Source organism: Artemia sp. Qi Xiang Cuo, chromosome 2 (genome assembly GCF_049724085.1).
Source record: "Artemia sp. Qi Xiang Cuo chromosome 2, ASM4972408v1, whole genome shotgun sequence".
Classification (NCBI taxonomy): Eukaryota; Metazoa; Arthropoda; class Branchiopoda; order Anostraca; family Artemiidae; genus Artemia; species Artemia sp. Qi Xiang Cuo.
In genome coordinates, this window is record NC_142795.1 from 53,659,447 (window position 1) to 53,675,519 (window position 16,073).

Sequence of the window (16,073 nt, forward strand, 5' to 3'; positions counted from 1 at the left end):
ATGAACTTTTAAAAATCAAGAGAATGTAACTGTGACAAGGTAAACCATGACAAAACAGTACTGAAATATTCCAAATCTTACATTTTAATGAAAAAAAAATCTAAAATGAAATTTGAAACATCAAGAGAATGTAGTAGTGAGAAGGTAAACCATGACAAAACACTACTGAAATAATCCAACTCTTACATTTCAACGAAAAAAATCCAAAATGAATTTTGAGACATCATGAATGAAACAGTGACAAGGTAAATAACGACAAAAAACTACTGAAAAATTCCAACTCTTGCATTTCAACGAAAGAAATCTAAATGAACTCTGAAAAATCAAGAAAATGCAACAGTTACATGGTAAACCACGACAAAACAGTACTGAAATAAACCAACTCTTATATTTAAACGAAAAAATCCAAAATAAATTTTGAAACATCAAAAGAGTGTAATAGTGTCAAGGTATATAGCAGCAAGACCGTACCTAAGTAATACAACTCTTAAATTTCAACAAAAAAAAAGTCCAAAAAGAACTTCAAAGGATAGAGAAAATGTAAAACTGACTAAATAAACCACAACAAACAGTATTAAAATGCTCGAAATTTTACATTTCAACGAAGAAAAATCCAAAATAAACTTTGAAAAATCAAGAGGATGTAATAGTGACAAGGTAAACCACGACAAAACACTTGAAATAATCTAACTCTTGCATTTCAACAACAAAAAAAAAATCAAAAATGAACTTTGAAAAATCAAGAGAATGTAACAGTGACTAGGTAAACCACAACAAACACTACTGAAATATTCCAACTCTTACATTTCAAGGAAATAAAAAATACAAAATGAACTTTGAAATATCAAGAGAATGTAACAGTGACTAGGTAAACCACAACAAACACTACTGAAATATTCCAACTCTTACATTTCAACGAAAGAAATTCAAAATGAACTTGGAAACATCAAGAGAATGTAACCGTGACAAGGTAAACCATGAGAAAACACTACTGAAATAATCCAACTCTTGCATTTCAACGAAAAAGATCCAAAATGAACTTTGAAACATCAAGAGAATGTAACAGTGACATGGTAAACCATGACAAAAGACTACTGAAATATTTCAACTCTTGCAATTCAACGAAAAAGATCCAAAATGAACTTTGAAACATCATGAGAATGTAACAGTGACATGGTAAACCTCGAGAAAACACTACTTAAATATTCCAACTCTTACATTTCAAAAAAAAAAATCCGAAATGAACTTTGAAACATCAAGAGATTGTAACCGTGACTAGGTAAATAACCGACAAAACAGTACTGAAATATTCCAACTCTTACATTTCAATGAAAAAAAAAATCTAAAATGAAATTTGAAACGTCAAGAGAATGTAATAGTGAGAAGGTAAACCATGACAAAACACTATTGAAATATCAAAACTCCTGCATTTCAACGAAAAAATCCAAAATGAACTTTGAGACATCAAGAGAATGTAACAGTGGCAAGGTATATCATGACAAGAACTACAGAAATATTCCAACTCTTGCATTTCAACGAAAGAAATCGAAAATGATCTCTGTAACATCAAGAAAATGTAACAGTGTTAACGTAAAACGCGACAAAACACTACTGAAATAAACCAACTCTTACATTTCAACGAAAAAATCCAAAATGAACTTTGAAACATCAAAAGAGTGTAGCAGTGACAAGGTAAACCACTACAAAACACTACTGAAATATTACAACTCTTACATTTCAACAAAAAATCTAAAATGAACTTTGAAACATCGAGAGAATGTAACAGTGACTAAGTAAACCACAATAAACACTACTAAAATAATTCAACTCATACATTTCAACCAAATAAATCCAAAATGAACTTTGAAACAAAAAAATAATGTAACAGTGACAATGTAAACGACGAGAAAACACTACTGAAATATTCCAACTCTTATATTTCCAGGAAAGAAAAATGTAAAATGAACTTTGAAATATCATGAGAATGTAACAGTGACTAGGTAAACCACAACAAACACTACTGAAATATTGCAACTTTTACATTTCAACGAAAGAAATCCAAAATGAACTTTGAAACACCAAAAGAGTGTAACTGTGACAAGGTAAACCGCTACAAAACACTACTAAAATATTCAAACTGTTAAATTTAAAAAAAAAAAAAAAATCTAAAATGAACTTTAAAACATCACGAAAATGTAACAGTGACAAGGTAAACCGCGACAAAACACTACTGAAATAAACCAACTCTTACATTTCAACGAAAAATCCAAAATGAACTTTGAAAAACCAAAAGAGTGTAACAGTGACAAGGTAAACCACTAAATAACACTATTTAAATAATACAACTCTTACATTTCAAAAAAAAAAAAATAAAAAATGAATTTTTAAAAAACAAGATAATATAACAGTGATAAGATAAACCATGACAAAACACTACTGAAATAATCCAACTCTTACATTTCAATGAAAAAAAAAAATCTAAAATGAAATTTGAAACGTAAAGAGAATGTAACAGTGAGAAGGTAAACCATGACAAAATACTACTGAAATATTCCAACTCTTGCATTTCAACGAAAAAAATCCAAAAGGAACAATGCGACATCAAGAGAATGTAACAGTGACAAGGTAAATCACGACAAAACACTACTAAAATATTCCAACTATTGCATTTCAATGAAAGTAATCTAAAATGAACTCTGAAAAATCAAGAGAATGTAACAGTGACATGGTAAACCACGACAAAACACTACTGAAATAAACCAACTCTTACATTTCAACGAAAAAATCCAAAATGAACTTTGAAACATCAAAAGAGTGTAACAGTGACTACGTAAACCACAATAAAAACTACTGAAATATTCCAACTCTTACATTTCAACGAAAGAAATCTAAAATGAACTTTGAAAAATCAAGAGAATGTAAAAGTGATAAGGTAAACCACGACAAAACACTATTGAAATATTCCAAGCCTTACATTTCAACGAAAGAAATCCAAAATGAACTTTGAAACATCAAGAGAATGTAACACTGACAAGGTAAACCACGACAAAACACAACTGAAATAAACCAACTCTTGCATTTCAACGAAAAAAATCCAAAATGAACTTTGAAAAATTAAGAGAATGTAACAGTGACAAGGTAAATCATGACAAAACAATACTAAAATATTCCAACTCTTAAATTTCAATGAAAAAAAAATCTAAAATGAAATTTGTAACGTCTAGAGAATACAAAAGGAGAAGGTAAACCATGAGCAAACACTACTGAAATATCACAACTCTTGCATTTCAACGAAAAAAATCCAAAATGAACTTTGGGACATCAAGAGAATGTAACAGTGATATGGTAAACCACGACAAAACACTACTTAAATAAACCAACTCTTACATTTCAACGAACAAATCCAAAATGAGCTTTGAAACATCAAAAGAGTGTAACAGTGTCAAGGTAAACCACAACAAAACACTACTGAAATATTCCAACTTTTACATTTCAACAAAAAAATCTAAAATGAACTTTGAAACATCAAGAGAATGTAACAGTGACTAGATAAACCATAACAAACACTATTGAAATATTCTAACTCTTACATTTCAACGAAATAAATCCAAAATGAACTTTGAAAAATCAAGAGAATGTAACAATGACAAGGTAAACCACGACAAAACACTACTGAAATATTCCAAATCTTACATTTCAAGGAAAGAAAAATCTAAAATGAACTTTGAAACATCATGAGAATGTAACAATGAATAGGTAAACCACAATAAATACTACTGAAATGTTGCGACTTATACATTTCAACGAAAAAGATTCAAAATGAACTTTGAAAAATCAAGAGAATGTAATAGTGACAAGGTAAACCACGACAAAACACTATTGAAATATTCCAAGTCTTACATTTCCAGGAAAGAAAAATCTAAAATGAACTTTGAAACATCATGAAAATGTAACAGTGACTAGGTAAACCACTAAAAACACTACTGAAATATTCCAACTCTTACATTTCAACGAAAGAAATCCGAAATGAACTTTGAAACATCAAGAGAATGTAACAGTGACAAGGTAAACCATGAGAAAACACTACTGAAATAATCTAACTCTTGCATTTCAACAAAAGAAATCTAAAATGAACTCTGTAAAAACAAGAGAATATAACAGTATTAAGGTAAACCGCGACAAAACACTACTTAAATAAACCAACTCTTACATTTAAACGAAAAAATCCAAAATGAGCTTTGAAACATCAAAAGAGTGTAGCAGTGACAAGGTAAACCACTAAAAAACACTACTGAAATATTCAAAGTCTTACATTTCAACAAAAAAAAAATCTTAAATGAACTTTTAAACCTCAAGATAATGTAACAGTGACAAAGTAAACCGCTAGAAAACACTACTGAAATAAACTAACTCTTACATTTCAACTAAAAAAAAACAAAAATGAACTTTGAAAAATAAAGAGAATGTAACAGTGACTAGGTAAACCATAACAAACACTACTGAAATATTCCAACTCTTACATTTCAATGAAAAAAAAATCTAAAATGAAATTTGAAACGTCAAGAGAATGTAACAGTGAGAAGTTAAACCATGACAAAATACAACTGAAATATTCCAACTCTTGCATTTCAACGAAAAAAATCCAAAATGAACTTTGAGAGATCAAGAGAATGTACCAGTGACAAGGTAAATCACGACAAAACACTGCTGAAATATTCCAACTCTTGCATTTCAACAAAAGATATCTAAAATGAACTCTGAAAAATCAAGAGAATGTAACAGTGACATGTTAAACCACGACAAAACACTACTGAAATAAACCAACTCTTACATTTCAACGAAAAAATCCAAAATGAACTTTGAAACATCAAAAGAGTTTAACAGTGACTAGGTAAACCACAACAAACACTACTGAAATATTCCAACTCTTACATTTCAACGAAAAAAATCCAAAATGAAATTTGAAAAATCAAGAGAATGTAATAGTGACAAGGTAAACCATGACGAAACACTACTGAAATATTCCAAGCCTTACATTTCAACGAAAGAAATCCAAAATGAACTTTGAAAAATCAAGAGAATGTAACAGTGACAAGGTAAACCACGACAAAACACTACTGAAATAATCTAACTTTTGTATTTCAATGAATAAAAAATCAAAAATGAACTTTGAAACATCAAGAGAATGTAACAGTGACAAGGTAAACCACGACAAAACACTTCCAAAATATTCCAACTCTTACATTTCAACAAAATAGAAACCAGAGATGAGCTTTGAAACATCATGAGAATGTAGCAATGAATAGGTAAACCACGATAAATACTACTGAAATATCCCGACTCCTACATTTCAACGAAAGAATTTCAAAATGAACTTTGAAACATAAAGAGAATATAACAGTGACAAGGTAAACCATGAGAAAACACTACTGAAATAATCCAACTCTTGCATTTCAACGAAAAAAATCCAAAATCAACTTTGAAGTATCAAGAGAATGTAACGGTGACATGGTAAACCAAGACAAAACACTACTGAAATATTCCAACTTTTACAATTCAACAAAAAAAATCTAAAATGAACTTTGAAACAGCAAGAGAATGTAACAGTGACAATGTAACCCACTATAAACACTACTGAAATAATCCAACTCTTACATTTCAACCAAAGAAATACAAAATAAACTTTGAAACATCATGAGAATGCAATAATGAAAAGTTAAACCAGGACAAAACAGTACTGAAATATTCCAAGTCTTACATTTCAAGGAAAGAAAAATCTAAAATAAACTTTGAAACATCATGAGAATGTAACAGTGACTAGTTAAACCACAACAAACACTACTGAAATATTCCAACTCATACATTTCAACGAAAGAAATCCAAAATGAACTTTGAAACATCAAGAGAATGTAACAGTGGCAAGATAAATCACGACAAGACACTACTAAAATATTCCAACTCTTGCATTTCAACGAAAATAATCTAAAATGATCTCTGTAAAAACAAGAAAATTTAACAGTGTCAAGGTAAACCGCGACAAAACACTACTGAAATAAACAAACTCTTACACTTAAACGAAAAAAAATCAAAAATAAATTTTGAAACACCAAAAGAGTTTAACAGTGACAAGTTAAACCACTACAAAACACTACTGAAATATTCCAACTCTTACATTTCAACAAAAAAAAAATCTAAAATGAACTTTGAAACATCAAGAGAATGTAACAGTGACAAGGTAAACCGCAACAAAACACTACTGAAATAATCTAACTCTTGCATTTCAACGAAAAAAAAATGAACTTTGAAAAATAAAGAGAATGTAACAGTGACTAGGTAAACCATAACAAACACTACTGAAATATTCCAACTTTTACATTTCAATGAAAAAAAAAAAATCTAAAATGAAATTTGAAACGTCAAGAGAATGTAACAGTGAGAAGTTAAACTATGACAAAATACAACTGAAATATTCCAACTCTTGCATTTCAACGAAAAAAATCCAAAATGAACTTTGAAAAATCAAGAAAATGTAATAGTGACAAGGTAAACCACGACAAAACACTGTTGAAATATGCCAAGCCTTACATTTCAACGAAAATATCTAAAATGAACTTTGAAACTTCAAGAAAATGTAACAGTGACAAGGTAAACCGCGACAAAACACTACTGAAATAATCGAACTCTTGCATTTAAATGAAAATAAAAAATGAAAAATGAACTTTGAAACATCAAGAGAATGTAACAATGACAAGGTAAACCACGACAAAACACTACTGAAATATTCCAACTCTTACATTTCAACGAAAGAAAAATCAGAAATGAACTTTTAAATATCATGAGAATGTAAAAATGACTAGACAAACCACAATAAATACTACTGAAATATTGCGGCTTTTATATTTCAACGAAAGAATTTCAAAATGAACTTTGAAACATAAAGAGAATGTAACAGTGACAAGGTAAACCATGAGAAAACACTACTGAAATAATCCAACTCTTGCATTTCAAGGAAAAAAATCCAACATGAACTTTGAAACGTCAAGAGAATGTAACTGTGACAAGGTAAACCACGACAAAACACTACTCAAATATTCCAACTTTTACATTTCAACAAAAAAAATATAAAAATAACTTCGAAACAGCGAGATAATATAACAGTGACAAAGTGAACCACAACAAACACTATTGAAATATTTTAACTCATACATTTCAGTGAGATAAATCCGAAATGAACTGCGGAAAATCAAGAGAATGTAATAATGACAATGTAAACGACTAGAAAAAACTATTGAAATATTCCAACTCTTACATTTCAAGGAAAGAAAAATGTAAAATGAACTTTGAAACATCATGAGAATGTAACAGTGACTAGGTAAACCACAACAAACACTACAGAAATATTCCAACTCATACATTTCAAAGAAAGAAATCCAAAATGAACTTTGAAACATAAAGAGGATGTAACAGTGACAAGGTAAACCATGGGAAGACACTACTGAAATAATCCAACTCTTGCATTTCAACGAAAAAAATCTAAAATGAACTCTGAAAAAACAAGAGAATGTAACAGTGACATGGTAAACCACGACAAAACACTACTGAAATAAACCAACTCTTATACTTCAACGAAAAAATCCAAAACGAACTTTGAAACACCAAAAGAGTGTAACAGTGACAATGTAAAGCACTACAAAACACTACTGAAATATTCCAACTCTTACATTTCAAAAAAAAAAAAATCTAAAATGAACTTTGAAACATGAAGAGAATGTAACAGTGACATGGTAAACCGCGACAAAACACTACTGAAATAATCTAACTCTTACATTTCAACGAAAAAAAAAATGAACTTTGAAAAGTAAATGGAATGTAACAGTGCCTAGGTAAACCATAACAAACACTACTGAAATATTCCAACTTTTACATTTCAATAAAAAAAAATCTAAAATGAAATTTGAAACGTCAAGAGAATGTAACAGTGAGAAGTTAAACCATGACAAAATACAACTGAAATATTCCAACTCTTGTATTTCAACGAAAAAAATCCAAAATGAACTTTGAGACATCAAGAGAATGTACCAGTGGCAAGGTAAATCCCGACAAAACACTGCTGAAATATTCCAACTCTTGCATTTCAACAAAAGATATCTAAAATGAAGTCTGAAAAATCAAGAAAATGTAACAGTGACAAGGTAAACCACGACAAAACACTACTGAAATAAACCAACTCTTACATTTCAATGAAAAAATCCAAAATGAACTTTGAAAAACCAAAAGAGTGTAACTGTGACTAGGTAAACCACAACAAACACTACAGAAATATTTTAACTCATACATTTCAACGAAAGAAATCCAAAATGAACTTTGAAACATAAAGAGAATGTAACAGTGACAAGGTAAACCATGAAAAAACACTACTGAAATAATCCAACTCTTGCATTTCAACGAAAAAAATCCAAAATGAACTATGAAGCATCAAGAGAATGTAACGGTGACATGGTAAACCATGACAAAACACTACTGAAATATTTCAACTCTTGCATTTAAACGTAAAAAATCCAAAATGAACTTTGACAAATCAAAAGAATGTAATAGTGACAAGGTAAACCACGACAAAACATTATTAAAATATTCCAACTATTTCATTTCCAGGAAAGAAAAATGGAAAATGAACTTTGAAATATCAAGAAAATGTAACAGTGACAAGGAAAACCACAACAAACACTACTGAAATATTCCAACTCATACATTTCAACGAAAAAAATCCAAAATGAACTTTGAAACATCAAGAGAATTTAACAGTGACAATGTAAACCATGGCAAAACAGTACTGAAATAATCCAACTCTTGTATTTCAACGAAAAAAAATCCAAAATGAACTCTGAAAAATCAAGAGAATGTAACAGTGACATGATAAACCACGACAAACCACTACTGAAATAATCCAACTCTTACATTTCAACGAAAAAATCCAAAATGAACTTTGAAACACCAAAAGAGTGTAACAGTGACAAGGTAAAGCACTACAAAACACTACTTAAATATTCCAACTCTTACATTTCAAAAAAAAAAAATCTAAACTGAACTTTGAAAAATCAAGAGAATGAAACAGTGACAAGGTAAACCGCAACAAAACACTACTTAAATAATCCAACTCTTAAATTTCAACGAAAAAAAAATGAAATTTGAAAAGTAAAGAGAATGTAACAGTGCCTAGGTAAACCATAACAAACACTACTGAAATATTCCAACTTTTACATTTCAATAAAAAAAAAATCTAAAATGAAATTTGAAACGTCAAGAGAATGTAACAGTGAGAAGTTAAACCATGACAAAATACAACTGAAATATTCCAACCCTTGTATTTCAACGAAAAAAAATCCGAAATGAACTTTGAGACATCAAGAGACAGTGACAAGGTGAATCACGACAAAAAACTGCTGAAATATTCCAACTCTTGCATTTCAACAAAAGATACCTAAAATGAATTCTGAAAAATCAAGAAAATGTAACAGTGACATGGTAAACCACGACAAAACACTACTGAAATAAACCAACTCTTACATTTCAACAAAAAATCTAAAATGAACTTTGAAACATCAAGAGAATGTAACACTGACTAGGTAAACCACAACGAACACTACTGAAATATTCCAACTCTTACATTTCAACGAAAGAAATCCAAAATGAAATTTGAAAAATCAAGAGAATGTAAAAGTGACAAGGTAAACCACGACAAAACACTATTGAAATATTCCAAGCCTTACATTTCAACGAAAAAATCTAAAATGAACTTTGAAACATCAAGAGAATGTAACAGTGACAAGGTAAACCGCGACAAAACACTACTGAAATAATCTAACTCTTGCATTTCAACGAATAAAAATCAAAAATTAACTTTGAAACATCAAGAGAATGTAACAGTGACAAGGTAAATCACGACAAAACACTACTGAAATATTCCAACTCTTGCATTTCAACGAAAGAAATCTAAAATTAACTCTGAAAAATCAAGAGAATGTAACAGTGATATGGTAAACCACGACAAAACACTACTGAAATAAACCAACTTTTACATTTCAACGAAAAAATCCATAATGAACTTTGAAACATCAAAAGAGTGTAACAGTGACTACGTAAACCACAATAAAAACTACTGAAATATTCCAACTCTTACATTTCAACGAAAGAAATCTAAAATGAACTTTGAAAAATCAAGAGAATGTAAAAGTGATAAGGTAAACCACGACAAAACACTATTGAAATATTCCAAGCCTTACATTTCAACGGAAAAATCTACAATGAACTTTGAAACATCAAGAGAATGTAACACTGACAAGGTAAACCACGACAAAACACAACTGAAATAAACCAACTCTTGCATTTCAACGAAAAAAATCCAAAATGAACTTTGAAAAATTAAGAGAATGTAACTGTGACAAGGTAAATCATGACAAAACAATACTAAAATATTCCAACTCTTACATTTCAATGAAAAAAAAAAATCTAAAATGAAATTTGAAACGTCAAGAGAATGTAACAGTGAGAAGGTAAACCATGAGCAAACACTACTGAAATATCACAACTCTTGCATTTCAACGAAAAAAATCCAAAATGAACTTTGGGACATCAAGAGAATGTAACAGTGATATGGTAAACCACGACAAAACACTACTGAAATAAACCAACTCTTACATTTCAACGAACAAATCCAAAATGAACTTTGAAACATCAAAAGAGTGTAACAGTGACAAGGTAAACCGCTACAAAACACTACTGAAATATTCCAACTTTTACATTTCAACAAAAAAATCTAAAATGAACTTTGAAACATCAAGAAAATGTAACAGTGACTAGGTAAACCACAACAAACAGTATTGAAATATTCCAACTCATACATTTCAACCAAAGAAATCCAAAATGAACTTTGACAAATCAAGAGAATGTAACAATGACAAGGTAAACCACGACAAAACACTACTGAAATATTCAAAGTCTTACATTTCAAGGAAATAAAAATCTAAAATGAACTTTGAAATATCATGAGAATGTAACAATGAAAAAGTAAACCACAATAAATACTACTGAAATGTTCCGACTCATACATTTCAACGAAAAAAATTCAAAATGAACTTCGAAAAATCAAGAGAATGTAATAGTGACAAGGTAAACCACGACAAAACACTATTGAAATATTCCAAGTCTTACATTTCCAGGAAAGAAAAATCTAAAATGAACTTTGAAACATCAAGAAAATGTAACAGTGACTAGGTAAACCACAACAAACACTATTGAAATATTCCAACTCTTACATTTCAACGAAAGAAATCCAAAATGAACTTTGAAACATAAAGAGAATGTAACAGTGACAAGGTAAAGCATGAGAAAACACTACTGAAATAATCTAACTCTTGCATTTCAACGAAAGAAATTTAAAATGAACTCTGAAAAATCAAGAGAATATAACAGTGACATGGTAAACCACGACAAAACACTACTGAAATAAACCAACTCTTACATTTCAACGAAAAAATCCAAAATGAACTTTGAAACACCAAAAGAGTGTAACAGTGACAAGGTAAACCACTAAAAAACACTACTGAAATATTCAAACTCTTACATTTCAACAAAAAAAAAATCCAAAACGAACTTTGAAACATCAATAGAATGTAACAGTGACAAGGTAAACCACGACAAAACACTAGTAAAATAATCTAACTCTTGCATTTCAACGAAAAAAAAAACAAAAATGAACTTTGAAAAATAAAGAGAATGTAACAGTGACTAGGTAAACCATAACAAACACTACTGAAATATTCCAACTTTTACATTTCAATGAAAAAAAAATCTAAAATGAAATTTGAAACGTCAAGAGAATGTAACAGTGAGAAGTTAAACCATGACAAAATACAACTGAAATATTCCAATTCTTGCATTTCAACTAAAAAAATCCAAAATGAACTTTGAGAGATCAAGAGAATGTACCAGTGACAAGGTAAATCACGACAAAACACTTCTGAAATATTCCAACTCTTGCATTTCAACAAAAGATATCTAAAATGAACTCTGAAAAATCAAGAGAATGTAACAGTGACATGTTAAATCACGACAAAACACTACTGAAATAAACCAACTCTCACATTTCAACGAAAAAAAATCAAAATGAACTTTGAAACATCAAAAGAGTTTAACAGTGACTAGGTAAACCACAACAAACACTACTGAAATATTCCAACTCTTACATTTCAACGAAAGAAATCCAAAATGAAATTTGAAAAATCAAGAGAATGTAATAGTGACAAGGTAAACCACGAAAAAACACTATTGAAATATTCCAAGCCTTACATTTCAACGAAAAAATCTAAAATGAACTTTGAAACATCAAGAGAATGTAACAGTGACAAGGTAAACCGCGACAAAACACTACTGAAATAATCTAACTCTTGCATTTCAATGAAAAAAAAAAAAAAATGAAAATTGAAACATCAAGAAGATGTAACAGTTAAAATATAAAACACAACAAACGGTTTCGCTATATTACAACATTTACATATCAAGGAAAGAAAAATCTGAACTGAGAATTGAAACCTTAATAAAACATAGCAGTAAAAAGGTACGTCACGTTAAACATCACTGAAATGCCCCGGCATTTGTATTTCAATGAAAGAAATTAAAAATGAACGCTAAAAAGTCACAAAAATGTATAAATGACAAGGTAAACCATGACAAAACACTATTGAAATATTCCAACTCTTGCATTTCAACGAAAAAAATCCAAAATGAACTTTGAAGTATCAAGAGAATGTAACGGTGACATGGTAAACCATGACAAAACACTACTGAAATATTCCAACTCTTACATTTCAACAAAAAAAATCTAAAATGAACTTTGAAACATCAAGAGAATGTAACAGTGACTAGGTAAACCACAACAAACACTACTGAAATATTCCAACTCTTACATTTCAAAGAAAGAAATCCAAAATGAACTTTGAAAAATCAAGAGAATGTAATAGTGACAAGGTAAACCAGGACAAAACACTATTGAAATATTCCAAGTCTTACATTTCAAGGAAAGAAAAATCTAAAATGAACTTTGAAACATCATGAGAATGTAACAGTGACTAGGTAAACCACAACAAACACTACAGAAATATTCCAACTCATACATTTCAACGAAAGAAATCCAAAATGAACTTTGAAACATAAAGAGAATGTAACAGTGACAAGGTAAACCATGGGAAGACACTACTGAAATAATCCAACTCTTGCATTTCAACGAAAAAAATCTAAAATGAACTCTGAAAAATCAAGAGAATGTAACAGTGACAAGGTAAACCGCGACAAAACACTACTGAAATAAACCAACTCTTACATTTCAACGAAAAATCCAAAATGAACTTTGAAACACCAAAAGAGTGTAACAGTGACAAGGTAAACCACTAAAAAACACTACTGAAATATTCCAACTCTTACATTTCAGCAAAAAAAAAAAATCTAAAATGAACTTTAAAACATCAAGAGAATGTAACAGTGACAAGGTAAACCGCGACAAAACACAACTGAAATAATCTAACTCTTGCATTTCAACGAAAAAAAAATGAACTTTGAAAAATAAAGAGAATGTAACAGTGACTAGGTAAACCATAGCAAACACTACTGAAATATTCCAACTTTTACATTTCAATAAAAAAAAAAAAAATCTAAAATGAAATTTGAAACGTCAAGAGAATGTAACAGTGAGAAGTTAAACCATGACAAAATACAACTGAAATATTCCAACTCTTACATTTCAACGAAAAAAATCCAAAATGAACTTTGAAAAATCAAGAGAATGTAATAGTGACAAGGTAAACCAAGACAAAACACTATTGAAATATTCCAAGCCTTACATTTCAACGAAAAAATCCAAAATGAACTTTGAAACATCAAGAGAATGTAACTGTGACAAGGTAAACCGCGACAAAACACTACTGAAATAATCTAACTCTTGCATTTCAATGAATAAAAAAACAAAATGAACTTAGAAACATCAAGAAAATTTAAAAGTTACAAGATAAACCACAACAAACGCTACTGAAATATTCCAACATTTACATTTCAAGGAATGAAAAATCAAAAATTAACTTTGAAACATCAAGAGAATGTAACAGTAACAAGGCTAACCACACCAAACACTACTGAAATTTTGCAACTTTTACATTTCAACGAAAGAAATCAAAAATGAACTTTGAAACATAAATAGAATGTAACAGTGACAAGGTAAACCACGAGAAAACACTACTGAAATAATCCAACTCTTGCATTTCAACGAAAAAAATCCAAAATGAACTTTGAAGCATCAAGAGAATGTAACGGTGACATGGTAAACCATGACGAAACACTACTGAAATATTCTATCTTTTACATTTCAACAAAAAAATCTAAAATGAACTTTGAAACATCAAGAGAATGTAACAGTGACTAGGTAAACCACAACAAATACTACTGAAATATTCCAACTCTTACATTTCAACGAAAGAAATCCAAAATGAACTTTGAAAAATCAAGAGAATGTAACAGTGACAAGGTAAACCACGACAAAACACTATTGAAATATTCCAAGTCTTACATTTCAAGGAAAGAAAAATGTAAAATGAACTTTGAAACATCATGAGAATGTAACAGTGACTAGGTAAACCACAACAAACACTACAGAAATATTCCAACTCATACATTTCAAAGAAAGAAATCCAAAATGAACTTTGAAACATAAAGAGGATGTAACAGTGACAAGTTAAACCATGAGAAGACACTACTGAAATAATCCAACTCTTGCATTTCAACGAAAAAAATCTAAAATGAACTCTGAAAAATCAAGAGAATGTAACAGTGATATGGTAAACCACGACAAAACACTACTGAAATAAACCAACTCTTACATTTCAACGAAAAAATCCAAAATGAACTTTGAAACATCAAAAGAGTGTAACAGTGACAAGGTAAACCACTACAAAACACTACTGAAATATTCCAGCTCTTACATTTCAAAAAAAAAAAATCTAGAATGAACTTTGAAACCTCAAGAGAATGAAACAGTGACAAAGTAAATCACAACAAAACACTACTGAAATAATCTAACTCTTGCTTTTCAACGAAAAAAAAAATGAACTTTGAAAAATAAATGGAATGTAACAGTGACTAGGTAAACCATAACAAACACTACTGAAATATTCCAACTTTTAAATTTCAATAACAAAAAAATCAAAAATGAAATTTGAAACGTCAAGAGAATGTAACAGTGAGAAGTTAAACCATGACAAAATACAACTGAAATATTCCAACTCTTGTATTTCAACGAAAAAAATCCAAAATGAACTTTGAGAGATCAAGAGAATGTACCAGTGGCAAGGTAAATCCCGACAAAACACTGCTGAAATATTCCAACTCTTGCATTTCAACAAAAGATACCTAAAATGAATTCTGAAAAATCAAGAGAATGTAACATTGACATGGTAAACCACGACAAAAGACTACTGAAATAAACCAACTCTTACATTTCAACAAAAAAATCCAAAATGAACCTGGAAACATCAAAAGAGTTTAACAGTGACTAGGTAAACCACAACAAACACTACTGAAATATTCCAACTCTTACATTTCAACGAAAGAAATTGGATTAGATATCTTTTGTTGAAATGCAAGAGTTGGAATATTTCAGCAGTGTTTTGTCGGGATTTACCTTGTCACTGGTACATTCTCTTGATGTCTCAAAGTTCATTTTGGATTTTTTTTCGTTGAAATACAAGGGTTGGAATATTTCAGTTGTATTTTGTCATGGTTTAACTTCTCACTGTTACATTCTCTTGACGTTTCAAATTTCATTTTTGATTTTTTTTTATTGAAATGTAAAAGTTGGAATATTTCAGTAGTGTTTGTTATGGTTTACCTAGTCACTGTTAAATTCTATTTATTTTTCAAAGTTCATTTTTTTTTTCATGGAAATTTAAGAGTTAGAATATTCCTTTAGTTTTTTTTTACGGTCTAACATGTCACTGTTACATTCTATTGAGGTGTAAAAGTCCATTTAAGAT